The following is a 17,081-nucleotide window of genomic DNA, read 5'->3' on the forward strand; positions in this document are numbered from 1 at the left end:
TGTCCTGGGTCATTGCATTGCTGCTAGTAGAAAAAACTATTACATTCAATTGTGCCATGATGTATCAGTCTCTGTGTACAATGTTCTCCTGGTTCTGCTCCTTTCTCTCTGCACCAATTCCTGGACATCTTTCCAGTTCACATAGAAATCCTCCAGTTCATCATTCCTTTCAGCACAATATATACTATGTTTCTTGAAGCCTGTACTTTACTTGCTGTTTCTTACACACATCTCAAAATTTGCTATTTCCTTCTGCCTTTTACCACCACTTTCTTCATCCTCATCTTCATCAGAGGGCAAATACTAGAACTATCCACTTGAACAAAGAATTAATAGGTTTCTGTTATATGAGACTAATAGTTTCCCAAAAAATAACAAGCATATACACAGAGGGAAAACAACAAAATAGTGAAACTGAATCTTGAGACCTTTGTGGGTCTTCTTCTAAACCTTACAAGAAATTTACATCTGCTTGGATGGTTGTAAAAGTCCGAGATATAAAAGCAGAGCTGGTAAGCAACTTGAATTTTCCTTTGAATGATGGATTACTGACAATAGTTGTTTTATACAATTGTTTTTGCCTGGATTTAAACTGAAAGCAAATCAAAGATGGAATTCTCAGAGGTTCTACTTTATGAAACAAATTCCACTACTTACAAACTGGAGCAGAATATATTTGTTTCTGAAGGGGCAGCTAGGTAGCTTAGTGGATAGAGCACTGGGTCTGCAATCAGAAAGCCTCTTCTTTCTTAATTCAAATGTGGCCTAAGTTGTATGACCCGGGACAGTTCACTTAACCTTGTTTGCCTCAGTTTTCTCATCATTAAAATAAGTCAGAGAAGGAAATAGCAAACCACCCCAGTATCTTTGCCAAAAAAACTCCAAATGGGGTCACAAAGAGTTAGATATAGTTGAACAACAACTGCTTCTGACGTTAAAAGTACTACCAATAACATCACAATGACAGTTAACAAAAAAATTTAAATGTGCATGCTTATTAACTAAATAGAAGGTCTTTCTATAAAATATAAGATTTTTTCCTTTCTAGTTTGACATTCCAATGAAAATAAAAATCTTTAGAAATGAATAAAATAATCACATTCTAGAACTTAATGCATTAAGTGAATTATGCTATTTTGCTCAAAATCTGAAAGATAGTGAATCTACATGGATTAATACAAAAATCTTTTAAACTATCTATGGAATCAAAATTGGACAGCATTGCTCATGGTCTGGGATTCTGATGAGATTATCTCTTCACTAGCCTTAAAGACTATTTCTTTCTTCAATGGCTTGAAGTGGAGAGATTGAAGAATTATGAATTGAATCCTTTTTACATATCATCAATCTTACAACAGTTTTACAAATGCCCCATATTAAAAAATGTAAAGGTCATAAATTGTTTCATCATTTTGCTCTAGTTTTCAATGTTATATAAAAAGCAGATAGGCCAGTAGAAAATTTTTTATATGGCAATCAAATCATAAATTCACCCAGCTAATTTTCATAGATTTCTCAGCAATCAGTAGTTTGACAAGGCATCAGATAAATCATTTCTCTACTGTATTTAATTCTTATTCTAAACATATTGCTATAGCCCATAATATACATCTATGCAATTCTTATCAATTATGAAGCTGACAGTTTTTTTTTTTAAACTCTTGCAGACTTCTGTCTTTGAATAGATATTAAGCATGGTCCCAAGGCAGAAGAGAAGTTTAGGGCGAGGTAATTGGGGTTAAGTGACTTGCTGAAGGTAACACTGCTCTGACTAGCTTTTAATGAATCAAACTTTTAGGTATGAAGAACTTTAGAGATCTGAAAGCTGAAAAAAAATACATCATTATTTTCATTTATATTTTAAAAAATGAATTGTTGTCATTTACTTTATAAAAATGGAGATTATATGAAGATCATCTTCACTAAATTTTAGCTCATAAAACATAATTAATGAATAGGTACATATGTACATAGTGAATTAAAAAGTCAGACTATAACTAGCTTAATGAAGTATTACATTATGAAAATCAAAGCTGACTCTCATTCTACTTTCACCCCATACCCACCCACACATACTACACTTTTACTTGCTCAACAAGGATATATAGACCTGGGATAATTTCCAGGTTGACAGGCCTATACTGATACAAAGTTGTTGGTTTTTTTTTTTTTCCAAATATGAACTATTTGTGAATGATGTTACCAGAATATGAACAAAAAGTTGTTAAAATCAAAATTCTACACTTCATTTTATTTTCCTTCCATGAGCCAGTTTTCTAAATGTTCTAGTCACAGTTTAGAATTTATATGAATTTGATTACTTTGTGGGTGGGATTAATTTCCTTGTAAGAAGTGACTCTGAATTCCCGAATGAAACTTCAAGTTGAAATTTTCCCCTTAAAACTAAAGCAATGGGACAGCTAGGTGGCCCTGTGGAGTGGGAGTCGGGTCCAGAGATGGCAGGTCCTGGATTCAAATATGGCCTCAGACACTTCCTAGCTGTGAAGCTGGGCAAGTCACTTAACCCCCACTGCCTAGTCCTTATGGCTTTTCTGCCTTCGAACCAATATGTAGTATTGATCTTAAGGCCAAAGTTTTAAAACACCCCACTAAAACTGTAAAGCTCCCTCCCTCTTCTAAGGAGATGTTAATTCCACTGAAATATTTCATAATTTGGAAATTTGTTGTAAAAGATCATCCCTGAAATAGTCTTTAATCAGTTTCCAATGCTATAAATGTCTGCTGAAGGAAAAAGGAATTATTTTTCTTCTTGTCTCTCCCTGTTTTCTCAACTAGCCAGATAACTAATGTAATTCTTTGAAAGCTTTGAGCTTAAAAACTCTCACTCTTTTCATCCCTTTCTCTGGGCTAAACAGACTGTCCTCTAAATAGGACACAAATAAAAACTGAAAGCATAATCTTGCTCTATTACAGTTTGAGTCTCCCTTATGAGTCAAAAGTTTCGATAAATCCTTTGGCATGATTTTCAGTATTCTCTCCCCTTCCTCTCTCTCTCTCTCTCCTTCCTTCCATCTCTCCTTTTCTTCCTTCCTTCCTTCCTTGCCCCAAGAATTACTTTTCCCAAATTACAGGTAACCAAGATAAGGTTTGGGATGGATCCTTGTTATTTCACTGGTGTAGATGCTTTCGAGTGAGGACATTTCCTTTTCCAATGAAGGTTGGCGCCTTCTCGGAAATTTACAGCCTGTGAGAGTTTACCTCAGACACTTGAGAGGTTTGGTAAATTTCTTAAGGTCACTGGAGCAGAACTAACAGTAAACAGGACTTAAACGTAGGTATTCCGAAATGAGGCGGGGGGTGCTCCGATAGTCCGAGATTTCCTTAAGGTCTCCTTAGGTACCGATGGTTCAGCAAGCCCCCAAGAGGGAAACAGTTTAAAGCGTAGGAGGGAGCAGCTTCTCACTGACTCCTCCCACAGTCCAATCATGGCTACTCCTAGGCTTTGGGGGCGGCTCTGGCTTCTCTGACTCAGCAGCTACAGCTTTAAACAGGACCCACCCAGGGCTTCGCCACAGTCTTTCCCCCCCAGGGTAATAAAGCAGAGGTGTTGGAGGAAGCCGCGGCAGCAGCTACAACCCTCACTGCACCCATTACTGCAAATACAGGTAGGTGGGGGCCGACTGGGCTTCTCTCGGATTTCTGCTCTGTGCCCTTCCTCCAATAGCAGAGCACTGGGAGGGGCCGGGTGTTAGGGCCGGATTCCTCAGATTTACCGAGGCTGGATTGGGCATTATCATGAAAGAGCGAGGGTTTCCTGGCTCAGGCATGCGCACCTCCCTATTGGGCCGAGAAGTTGGGGCGGCCCGGCCCGGGGTTTGGGGTATTAAATTTTGATCATGGCTCGTGTTTCTGTTTTGAAACGAGAGAGGAAGTCTGTGAACTAGAGCACACTCGAGACCCAAGAGCGCCCGCGACAGTAGTAAATGCCGCGGCTCGTAGCTTCTGATTGCGAGGTCCCTATCCCATCTTGGAAACCTGGCAGAGGCGAATGGGCTGTGAGCGCACGGTTAGGTGGCTCCAGTTAGGAATATGGACGGTGCTTTTCACTAGTACCAGCCCTCCCCGGCACACTGGGCACACCTGAGCAGCCCGAAGATCTCTTGCTTATGAATTATGTATAGATCAGTTGAGGAGCGTTCAGGCCATTGCACCTGATACTCCCTAAAGCCTGGGGCTCCATTGTACTCTCAGAATCTTAGGGTCCGCCCCGCGAGGTTTGGGAAACAGCAGAAAGAGCAGAGATATCCCGCAGTCCTGCTTCCTTCTCCCTATCTAGTCTGGGAGGAAGAAGACAAAGGAGACTATACAGGAACGACATGGGGGCAGAACTGAGCCACTCCCAGCCGCTCAGCTCCAGGTGATACCTGCCTTTGAAATAGGATATTTACCTGTGCGGAGAGAGGAGGTGGGCGGGCAGTAAACTCCATAACTTTTTCCGCCCTAAGGCCTTGGGGAAGAGGAGTAGGTTTCATATGGGGATATTCATACAGTTTTAAAGCTGTAAGTGACCCTGGAGGGCTTGAATAGGAAGAACCCAGAAAAGGTAAGTAGTCTGGTCGAGTAGCTAGTTAGGGACAGATCCTGGACTTGAAAGTAGGATCCCTGATCCCAACCCCCACCCCGACCTTCCCTACCCTCCACCCCGGTCAGCGCCCTTTCTGAGAGCAGGTACATGGATCTAACACAAGTATTTAAGCTTTAAGTAGAATCTGTAAAACCTGGAAGTGAATTGAAAAATGAAACTGAAGGCTTTGTGATTATGCTGATCAAGCTTTTGGCCCTTTGGAAGAAATGAATTGTACTTACCTTTCTTTGGAAAGGTGGGGGACTAAGAGTGTGGTTTGTTGCCAGGAACCTTTGTGGCAGATTTGTCCTTTGGTTTTGCCTAACTGACTTTTGTTATTTTTGTTTTAAGGGAATTTCTTACTGGGTAAGGGAGGAAGGAAAGAGAGTGGTGTTAAAAACAAAAGATATCTAAAACCAAAATGAACTGTAGATAGATGAGACATCATTGTGCATCCTTTCAGTGCAGAGCTTGGGGCCCTTCTAATGTTGGTTAGGGAGCAGTGCTTTTGGCACTCTAAGCCAGACATGGTACTGGGGTTTGACGGGACTTCCTAGGTCAATACCATCCAGATATAACTAGGCAACAGTAGTAGCCAGACTGTTTCAAAACCAATCTGATATTCCTGGAGTTATGAATTTGAGATCCATGAAAAATCTCACAACAGTTTTAATGGAAAGAATGTGATTTTATTAAAACCACTTCAGAAAAAAATGGTAAAATCTAGTTTTAAGACTTAAGAGGCACTATGGACCTTGTAACTATCATCACCATCATGATTCTTTATTAGAATGTAGTTGGGGGTGCAGCTGGGTAGCTCAGTGGATTGAGAGCCAGGCCTAGAGATGGGAGGTCCTAGGGTTCAAGTTTGACCTCAGACACTTCCCAGCTGTGTGACCCTGGGCAAGTCACTTGACCCTCATTGCCTACCTTTACCACTCTTCTGCCTTGGAGCCAATACACAGTATTGACTCCAAGATGGAAGGTAAGGGTTTATATATATATAGTTGGCTCTTCAGACTAAGATTTTATTTTGGAAATTCATTTTTGTGAAATTTTTTACTTCAAGAATAGGAGATGGTGAAACTTGAATGCTCAAATCAAAGCATAAGTTACAAGAATAAGTTGGGCTAAATGTATTACCACTATTTTATTGCCTAGTATTGAACCCCAAAGTTGAATATGAACCCTGGCAAGGCCAAAGGTTATTCCAGCAAGATTTTGAATGCTATTGAGTTGAATAAACAGGTTAGATATGGTATCATAAAGTAACCTTTATATCAGGTTTACCTATCTTTGAAATAAAATAAGTGTTCCTGTCATATATGAGTCATCATCAGCCTATTTGTATTGAGTATGTTACTAGGCACTGGTTTATAATTCTTGAAAATTGACAAATATGATTCATATGGATTAATGTTTTACTATCAGATAAATACCATTGTTTTCTCAAGATATGATCATGTAATATAATTTGAAGTGCTGCATTGTTAGACCATTACATAGTTCATTTTTACTTCAAAGCAAATAAAACTTTTGAATTCTCTAGCCCATCCTTACCAGGAGAGTATAAATCATAGTAAAAATGAAAGTTACCTAAATTCTGCTTCTTAAGTACCAAGATGTAGGCCTATTTTATATTTCCCAAGGTTGTTGTAACTAATTAGGTTTGGAATCAAAGAAAAGATCATTATAATGAAAACTTGTGAGATGAAATCACCTTTAATCCAACTAAGGCTGAATACTTCTTCAAAGTGTTACTTACATTATATTTTTTGCCAACACATTAATTCACTTAGTAAAATTGTGTCAATCACTTGGGTTAAGAGCCAAGAATTACTTTTTTTTTTTGTTTATGACCACATAGCAGTAAATGATAGTTATGGGCAAATGGAGTATAAGAACCAGGGTTGATTTAAATCCAATATATTTAATTTCCTACATAGACTTAATTGTTTTCTCCTAAAAGTACATTCTCATTGATAAGTTTATATTCTTCATAACAATGAGGTTTTAGTTTTAGAGGTACAGCTAAATATCTTAAGCCTTTTTTTTTTTTAAAGAATTAATGCGATAGCTACATCAGAAAACTTAAGATGATTTGGTTGTTTTACTAAACAAAATAAATTGATAATATTTTTTAAGTGTTTGGTAATATTTGAGCTTTGTAAATGATCTAGTCCAGTAGAGTATAAGAACTTACCTGTACATTTAATACAGAAAAAAGAATCCTGAGCATTAGCACTAAAATCTCAAGTGATAGGTGACCCCACTATCTTTGATTTTGAAATAATTAGCTGTTTGAAATGTGGATTATTATTTTGTATTGTTCTCCTTAGGTTTCAGATTTGTTTAACTTATGCATGACTATTTAGAATCTAAACATTATTTTGCAATAGTGACTTTATATTATTTTTAAGATAGCTGATTTTCTGATTCACATTTCAGGACCAATGAATAGGTATTTAGCAAGCAATGCTGAAATGCCTCAGTACCTTCCTCAATGAATGACTGTCTGAATTAGTTAGCAATTATAGGATATGACTGACTAGGCAATAGGCATTTCTCTAGTAATTTTTTTTTAAATTTTAAACATTTATTAATATTCATTTTTAACATGGTTACATGATTCATGCTCCTACTTTCCCCTTCACCCCCCGCATTCCCTCCACCCATGGCCGACACACATTTCCACTGGTTTTATCATGTGTCCTTGATCAAGACCTATTTCCAAATTGTTGGTAGTTGCATTAATGTGGTAGTTTCAAGTCCACGTCCTCAATCATGTCCACCCCAACCCTTGCGTTCAAGCAGCTGTTTTTCTTATATGTTTCCTCTCCTGCAGACCTTCCTCTGGATGTGGGTAGCTTTCTTTACCATAAATCCCTCAGAATTGTCCTGGGTTTTTGTATTGCTGCTGGTACAGAGGTCCATTACAATCAATTTTACCACAGTGTATCAGTCTCTGTGTATAATGTTCTTCTGGCTCTGCTCCTTTCACTCTGCATCAGTTCCTGGAGGTCTTTCCAGTTCACATGGAACTTTTCCAGTTTGTTATTCCTTTTAGTACAATAGTATTCCATCACCAGCATATACCACAATTTGTTCAGCCATTCCCCAATTGAAGGGCAGCCCCTCCTTTTCCAGTTTTTTGCCACCACAAAAAGCACAGCTATAAATATTTTCATACAAGTCTGTTTATCTATGATCTCTTTGGGGTACAAACCCAACAATGGTATGGCTGGATCAAAGGGCAGGCAGTCTTTTATAGCCCTTTGAGCATGATTCCAAATTGCCATCCAGAATGGTTGGATCAGTTCACAACTCCACCAGCAATGGATTAATGTCCCAATTTGGCCACATCCCCTCCAGCATTCATTACTCTCCCCTTCTTTCATTTTAGCCAATCTGCTAGGTGGGAGGTGATACCTCAGATTTGTTTTGATTTGCATTTCTCTAATTATTAGAGATTTAGAACACTTTCTCATGTGCTTATTGATACTCTTGATTTCTTTACCTGAAAATTGCCTATTCATGTCTCTTGCCCATTTATCAATTGGGGAATGGCTTGATTTTTTATACAATTGATTTAACTCCTTGTATATTTGAGTAATTAGACCCCTGTCAGAGTTTTTTGTTATAAAGATTTTTTCCCAATTTGTTGTTTCCCTTCTGATTTTGACTACATTGTTTTTGTTTATACAAAAGCTTTTTAGCTTAATATAATCAAAACCATTTAATTTACATTTTGTAATTTTCTCTAACTCTTGCTTGGTTTTAAATTCTTTCCTTTCACAAAGATCTGACAAGTATACTATTCTGTGTTCACTTAACTTATTTATAGTTTCCCTCTTTATATTCAAGTCATTCACCCATTCTGAATTTATCTTGGTGTAGGGTGTGAGATGTTGATCTAAACCTAATCTCTCCCATTTTCTCTAGTAATTTTGCCTAAGAAGGTCTTCAGTGCTTATTGGTAACTATAAGAGTTGGTCTAATTTCACATTGCTTATAATTGGTTAGAATTGTAGCATCTGAGAGTTGGAAGGTACCTAAGACATTCATAGTCTAGGCAAGTGAGGAAATGAATGTCAGACATGTTGGGACTTAATCCAAATTTAAAGAAATAGTAGCAGAAATTTGTGGCAAAATGGGTCTGTAAATAAGTTCCCAGTTTCAGTCTCATGTCTTGAACTTGAGTGTCTCCTCCCCTCATACTTTACTTTAAAAAAAGTTTATTTATTTGTTAATTATATTAAAATATCCAGTTAACTCTCTCCCTTCCTCGTCTCCCCCAATCAGAGAAGGTATCATTTGACAAACAGAAACATGTATATTATCAAACTATTAGCTCTTTCTCTGGAGGTGCAAATATACAAGTCATTCTTCAAACAATATTTCTGTTGTTGTATATAATGTTCTCTTGGTTCTGCCCATTTCACTCTTTATAATTTCATGTAGATCTTTCCATATATTAAAAAATTAATCAGCTCATCATTTCTTACTATGCAGTAGTGTTCCATCACAATTGTACATCATAACTTATTTAGCCATTCCCCAATTGATGTTTACAGGGGGTTTTTTTGCCACCAGAGAGAGAGCTGCTATAAATATTTTAGAACATATAGGTTCTTTTCTTTTTTCCCTGAACACCCTAGGAAATAAAGTTATACTCAGTTTTATGATTCTTAGGGCATAATTCCAGATTGCTCTCTTAAGCAGTTGGATCAGGTCACAGTTTCACCAAAAGTGTGTTAGGATTAAAATTCTCTGGAGACTTTATGTTAATTTATAGTTATTTATTAGTAAAAGTGGATTAGAGAAAAAAAAGGCACATAGTCATGTGGTGGTCTTGTTTACTTCTGCTGCTTCCTAGCCAACCAATGGCAAACTTCCTTGATCCATAATTTATAACCCTGGTGACAGCACCCCTTCTGGGCCTCCCTGTTGGATAGTCTTGACCTCAGTCTTGGTCTAAGGCCATTTTTCCAGATACTGATTGTCATGTGGGGCAAGAGGAAAACATCTTCTGGGACACCAGGGATCGGAGAGGTTTCTCCTTATCCAGATAAGCCTCAGGCCTCAAGTTCCCAAACCAACCAAAGGATTGGGATGAGACCAAAATGGATTTTCAAAACTTTCCTTTTAAAAAGGAAAGAGGGGTAGAGATTTATATTAGTTTCACACAAGTATATTAGTGTCCTCATTTTTCCACATCCCCTCCAACATTTGCCATTTCACCCTTTTATCATCTTAGCAAATCTTACAGATGTGATATATCTCAGTGTTGATTTGCATTTCTCAAATGAATAATTTAGAGCATTTTTTCACATAGTTTTATATAGCTTTGATTATATCTTTTGACCATTTATCAATTGAAGAAAGGCTCATATTCTTTTGAATTTGACAAAGTTCTTTGTATATTTTAAATATGATATCTCTATCTGAGAAACTATAAAAATTTCCCCCAACTTACTACTATCCCTCTAATCTTGGCTATATTCATTTTATTTGTTCAAAAAATTTTTAATTTAGTGTACTCAAAGTTATTCAATTTATATCTCATATTGATTTTTATGTCTTATTTACTCACAAATTCTTCTTCTATACAGTGATGGGCAACCTTTTGAGCCTGGTGTGTCAAAATTCGCCAAAAAAACGAGCATAACTCGGGTGGGGTGTCACTTCGAGAAAAAACTATAATTTCGTGATATTTATAGTTTAAATAACAAAAATGTATAATTGTAATATGTAACTGTATTTAAAAAACCAAGTAGGTAAATTAATATAGGTAGAATTGTCATCTATAGTGCACAGAATGCCTATACTACACTACAGCAAATGTTTCATCCTCAGCATGCCGCCCCATACTTCTCTACACGTGTCAACACTGACATGCATGTCGTAGGTTTGCCATCACCATCCTAGCATAACTTTTGAGAATCACTAAAACAAGGGCCTCTTAACATTACACCTCAAAGACAGACCCTTCATACAGAGATATTTTTGACACTTTCATAACTATATCCTGTTTTATAGGTTCTAAAAGAGATTGTCCTTGAGTTGAACATTGCTATACATAACAAGTGAAGCAGTCAGGAAGCCCAAGAGAACAGAGAATGCCCTGACTCCAAATAGGTTTTCTAGGGAGCAGCTGGTGCCAGCCTGCCTTACCTTCTATTTTCTGATGTGTAATTATTTAAATTATTATTATAGCATATTAAGTCCTCCCCCTGTCCCTACAGAAAGTAAACTGCTGGAGGGAATGGATTAATTATCTCTTGATCTGTGTGCTCCTAGTTTAGCCCAGGGCCTGGGGACTAAGAAATGTTTGTTAGATAAACTTGGCTCTATCTTAAGTTCCAAGATTCAAAAATGAAGTGAAAACTAATGAATAAATACATGTACCATGAATAAAAGTATAACATGACTACTCAGATCCTTCCATAATCTGTTTCCAACTTCCATGAGCCCCTTAGCCCATTTGTTGGTCCAGGGCAGGCATAGATGCCTTAAGGAAAGCTACACAGGAGCATTAGACCAACAGAAAAGGTCCTCAGGGCTAGTGTTCTAAGCTACTGCTTACCTAATCACAACTCAGCCCTTCTGTCTTTCTTACTGTGGTAATAGTTACACTGGCTTTTTTTTGGTCACTCTTGCCCACTTTTACCCTTTGGAGGTTATTGTTAGGGGAGACAACTACGACACAGAGTCCTTTTATGCCTCTGCTGTTGAATACCAGGCTCCATGAGGTGGGCATCAGACTGACCCTTATGGCATATGGGATGCCTCATATTTCAGAGATGGTTATAATTCAGTTACGATTCATCCTTGAATGTATAAGGTTGTATGAGGAAAGGATGTATAGGTTTGGAGGGTGGAGCCCCATCAACTAAACCATAGCTAGACCAGCTCAGAGGGGGATAAGTCACAATGCACCAATCATTTTTATCACATTTCCCAAAGCTCTTAGGACTTCAGTGCCTGCAGGGGCTAGCTTTTGTCAACCAAAGTAAGAGTTTAAAAATCTCTTTTTTCTTATATACCATCAGAGGCATTTTGTGCCTCTCATTGCTGCTTGAGCTAAATAAACTGGCTTGTTGAGATAACTGAACTTTGTGCCAGTAAGAAAGGAACTTTATTCAAGATGGTGTTCACTAGGGCTATTTAACTTTATCCAAACTGGGGTATTTCATTTTAGCATTTTTCCCTAGGTTTACCCATTTTTGTATCTATTATTTTTTCTTGTTGTCGACATAAGTAAAAATGACATTTTAGACTAGGCATGACAAGTTTAATAAACCCAATTATCCTGAATCCAACCAATGAATTCTTATATCTACGTGTTTTTCTTTTAATTTCTGTATAATGATAATTGGTTCATTGATGAGGATTCTGAAAACTAAATCATGTCCAAAGTTTTTTAGGTTTCTGTTTATAATGTTCTTTGAAAATTTGCAGTCCATCTCTACTAGCAGCAATACAATGATCCAGGACAGTTCTGAGGGACTTATGAGAAAGAACATTATTCACATCCAAAGAAAGAACTGTGGGAGTAGAAACAGAAAAAAAAAACATTTCTGTGATCACATGGGTCATCGATGGGGATATTATCGGGGATGTAGACTCTTAAATGATCACTCTGTTGCAAATATTAATAATATGGAAATAGGTCTTGACCAATGATACATGTAAAACCCAGTTGAATTGCTCATTGGCTATGGGAGGGGGGGTGGGAGGAGAGGAGAGAAAGAATATGAATCATGGAACCATGGAACCATGGAAAAATATTCTAAAATAATTAAATAAATTTAAAAAAAAAAGCCAAGGCTGTGCAACTAAATAAATAAATAAATAATTGCAGTCCACATATTTCACATATAGTGATAGGAAGCACCTTACTTCCTCATCATTTTGGATTAAAAAAGAGTTTACCATTTAAGTTTTTTTGTCTTTTATTTTGATAAGGGAGGAATTTTAAGGCTCAGTATTTACTCTTGGGTTTTAAAAGTATTTGAACAGGGATAGACAGGAATTAATAGGCCAGAAAATTTTCATTGAGAATGTATTTTAACATCTCTTGAATCAAGGGATTAGTGGATTGAAACAATAACCTACATTATGTTAATGTGTTATAATGTTTACAAATGGAAAGGTTTAAATGTCTCATTTCCATATTTTAAGCAAGTTATTCTCTTACCTACTCATTCTTTTTGATGTCATGAACTCATTTCTTTTGGCCTTTGTTCTTCAGAGGTAATTTAGGGTCCCTCCCAACTTCTCAAGTGTGTCATTGGCAGTATCTTTGTACTTTATTTCTGAAGCAATGATCCTTTGATAATTATTTGCCAAGTACCTATTACAATCCTAAGCTTTGTGTCAGAGGCAGTCATGTGGCACAAAGGACCCAGTTATCTTTTGGAAGATTTCTCACATATCTAGGGAGTTTCCTCTGCTCAGAAAACCTGGAAATGTCACTATATGATAGGACCCAGTCATTTGATCTATATTGTCATTTCCAACTCTTCTTATAAGTGCCCAGCTTGCAGAGCTGGGGGTGGGGGTAGAGAGGGAGTGGGAATGGGAGGAGTGTTTACAGATCAAAGAAAACAAACCAGAATCAGCATAATTCATGTAGAAAATATCAGTGCCTGCCAATGACCAGCCTTTCCCCAGAAATTGATACAGTGATTTGTTATCCACAGGCTTAGACATTATAAGCTTTTCACCATTGTCAAGTCCTGCTCAACGAATTACTTGTAGGTTCACGAAAAGGGATGAGAGAAATAAGCTGGGCTTACAGGAGGGTCGAGCTGCCAGACTGACAGATCAGACACACAAACATCCTCTTGCTGGGCGATGACAAAGTATATTGATTTGGAGTGCTCAATTTATAGGGAAAATTACATAAGCTAAAGAATTAGATAAGTCTTTTGCAGGGACAATGATTGCCAATGATTTATAAGATGGAAACAATGGATGTAAATTGCCTTAGTGGCTCCAAGCAGTGTTTTCTATAGGATAATAAAGCACATGTCAACATATCAATGTATGACCCAATACTGTATGTTCTTCTTACAGAACTCCTGCTTCAGTGATTTTCTTGGCAGGGCATCTAGTATTTGGGGAGGGAGAAATGTTTGATTTTCTCATGCTGGGGAGCCAGACTATGTGCTTGGTAATGTCTAAGCTGTGATATCCCAGAGACCTTGCAAACAGGGGTCCATTGGGTATTCCACAGCCTTGCTGGAATGGAAGCCTCTAATCTTCTTATGCTGTTCCCACACACCATATTATTGCCTCTAATCATTTATAAATTTCTTTCTGGAGCTTTCCACAACTCCCAGCAGATGGCATTTATAATCCTTTCCCTGTAGAGCTTCCAGCCTGGGACTCCAGAGACCAAAAAAGGGTCCCTTTTAGAACATCATTGCCATGAGGTCATCCACCTTTACTTGGTTAAGAGCCCAGAGACTTGGAATTTCATGAATGCTGGCTTGTGATCCAACTAGATTTCATTTCACTCTGCTATTATTGTTGTGCTTGGAGGCTTGGCTGAATCCTGCTTCAGACACTTAACTGTGTGAGGCTCAGCAAAAGAATCCCCCTCTCCAAGCCTCAGTATCCTCATCTGTAAAATGAAGATAATACTAACAAATTCATTAGTTTGTTGTGAGCATCAAAAGAAGGTCATTGGAAATGATTTACAAATCATACAATTAAGCTATTGGGTTGTCACTAAGTATAATTGGTTGGATTAGGATGGTGGAAAGAAATTGGTACTTGGATCATCTGATTCCTTTGAAAAGCCTATCTTGATATCCCTCCTTCTTCCCTTTTTTGTCTAAAGACAAGGAATATGAGGAAAACTTACAGGAGTTAGTAGAGAGAGAAAATAAAATTAAGAAATAAAAACTAACAAAGAAGACAACAGACAATATTAAGTGGTAGGGATTAAAAAAAGTGGTGGTGGCGGTGGCAATAGCAGTAGTAATAATAATAATTAGTATATACCTAGCACTTTAGGGTTCATAAAACACCTTGCAAAAATATCTCCTCATGATATCCTTATAATAATCCTATGTAGTAAACTATTATTATCCTCATTTTACAGATGAGGAAACTGAGGCCAACAAATGTTAAATGATCTGCCCAGGGTCACATAAATAGTATCAAGGCAGGATTTGAACTCTGGTTTTCCTGACTTGAGATCCAATGTGCTATCCACTGTGCCACTTAGTTGCAAATAGGGCACAATAGTGTGTAACCATCCATAGACACTTAACAGTAGATTATCAGAGAACCAGAAACTAAGAGAGGAAGCTCAGCAATTCTGGGAAGTCATGTTCATCATTCATTTCAGTACTGGAACTCTCCAAGACTTCTGTTCATGGTAGCCTCCTCATTCCTATTCTGACTCATCTAAAAGTGGCTGAGCCCATTGACCTCTCCTCTCTCATCCAAGGGCTATCAACCCTCATCCTGCTACCATTTTTCCACCTGGTCGTTCACCTGGACTCCATCATTATCTTCAGAAACTCATCATCCCACAAAATCAAATCAGTTCTGAATTTATACTTCTTCGGTACCCTTTGTACTTCTTCCTTTCTCTGCTTGATGTTTTGAGACAGTTGGTACAGTAGATAAGAATGCTGGGTCTGGAGTTAGAAAGACCTGAGTTCAAATTTGACTTCAGATACCATGTGACTATGAACAAAATCATTTAACTTTCCTCAATTGTAAAATGGGGATAACAATAGCACTTAGTTCTAACAGTTGTTGTGAGAATCAAATGAGATTATATTTGTTAACTTAGGACATAATACATATAATATGTGCTCTACAAATAATTACTTCTTTCCCTTCCTCTCTTTAAGGAGAGTCCAGGGCAAACAATTCATAATTTCCTACCTGGCTGTGGTCTTTATCATGTACCTGCACTGAGTATCTTCTTTCCTTCCTTTGTAAATAGGTTTGCAAGTAGCCATCTTGTGCAAACTGTAGCAAGATGGGGGTTCAAATTTTAGAATCCCAGAGCAGGCATGAGATAGTGGAAAGACTGTTGGAGCACCCCTATAAATAGGAGGTCACCCCCAAGCAAACGGACTCATTTGTGAGTTAGGTGGGTGGAAAGAGTGGAAGGGGAAAAGCTCTCCATTTGAACCCAGAAGCTTCACCAAAGACTTGTGTTAGCTGATCTACATTAGGGTCCAGCTACTTGGGTCTACTGACACATCCTGCAATCTGCAGTATAGTTTATCATCATCATCAACAAAAATCATCAACAATATCATCAACAAATTTATCTCAGAAGAAACATCAGTTATTTATTATCAGTCAAGTTTAGCCAGCTTTGACATCCAGCAACCGAACTAGGCTGAGGCTGCAAAATCATCCAGAGGGGCAGAATTCTGTCTGAGGCTTTGTCCTAATCTTAAAACCTCTGTTCTCACCCATTTTTCCTCAGTCCCTAATCCATCAAAATATCCCTGTATCAGTTGATTAAATTAGTTACCTGTTATTTGAAATCTGTTTACAGATTATTTTGTTTACAATCTTCTTACATCTTAATCCTCTGTGAGACACTCTTTATTCTAATGATATGTCTCCTTGCTATTCCACAAGCAAGACACTCTACCTTGCATTTTCTAGGCACTTTCTTTGGCTGTCCCCCATGTTTGGAATGCCCTCATCTACTGCCTTCCTTGACTTCAATCTCTAAATAAAAACCTAATCTTCTACAGGAAGACTTTCCCAACCTTTCTTAATTCTAGTGCTTTTAGATCTTTGTTAGACATCATCTAGAATATTGGGTTCAGTTCTAGGGAAGATACTCAAAAAAAAAAAAAAGAAATGTTAACCTGGATAATATTCAAAGAAGGAAGTAGCTGCCCTTTCTTATTTACTTCCTATTTATCCTGAATATTGTTTGTCTCCCCCATTGAAGTCAAGGCTCTTTGAGGGCAGGGGCTATATTTTGCCTCTTTTTGTATCCCCAGCATTTACTACAATTCCTGGTTCATATTAGGTACTTGATAAATATTTATTGACTGCTAAATTCTTTAACCTCTATGTGGCTGAAGCAACTCTGTAGAACTGATCAACTAAGTGGAAGGAATTCCATTTCCTGAGGAAATCACATGTCCTTCTTTTGAAGGATGAAATCAGCATAATTTTGTTACTTTACCCAGCAATTTCTCAGGAACTACGCAGCAGAAATTCAGTAACTAGGTGGTGAAAGTTACTGAAAATTAAGGATAAATATAAAGATATTCAAAGGAACAGGTGGTTTAGATCCTTAGGGAATCACTGGCAGAGTCAGAATAGGGGATTACATAGACAGGCAAGTGAAATCAGGATGAAGGAGTTAAATTGGAATAACAAGGAAGGGTTTAGAGATTGTAGGATAAAGAAGTCAAAGAGGAGGTTTGGTGTAGTTGAAGAGAATTTAGAGGGTAGGAAGAGATGAAGGACAGGAATTTATAGCAAGAGAGTA

The 17,081-nt window shown here is 37.6% G+C and overlaps 1 protein-coding gene across 1 annotated transcript in view; it reads left to right on the forward strand.

Moving 5' to 3' along the window:
* The first annotated feature begins 3,563 nt into the window (after positions 1–3,563).
* Positions 3,564–17,081, forward strand: part of LOC123231636 (serpin B6-like) — a 42,605-nt gene continuing 29,087 nt past the window's right edge. The window contains exon 1 of the mRNA XM_044657916.1: positions 3,564–3,626. The gene's annotated coding sequence lies outside the window, so the exon portion shown is untranslated. The remainder of the gene's footprint in view (positions 3,627–17,081) is intronic.

Source organism: Gracilinanus agilis, chromosome 1, assembly GCF_016433145.1.
Source record: "Gracilinanus agilis isolate LMUSP501 chromosome 1, AgileGrace, whole genome shotgun sequence".
NCBI lineage: Eukaryota > Metazoa > Chordata > Mammalia > Didelphimorphia > Didelphidae > Gracilinanus > Gracilinanus agilis.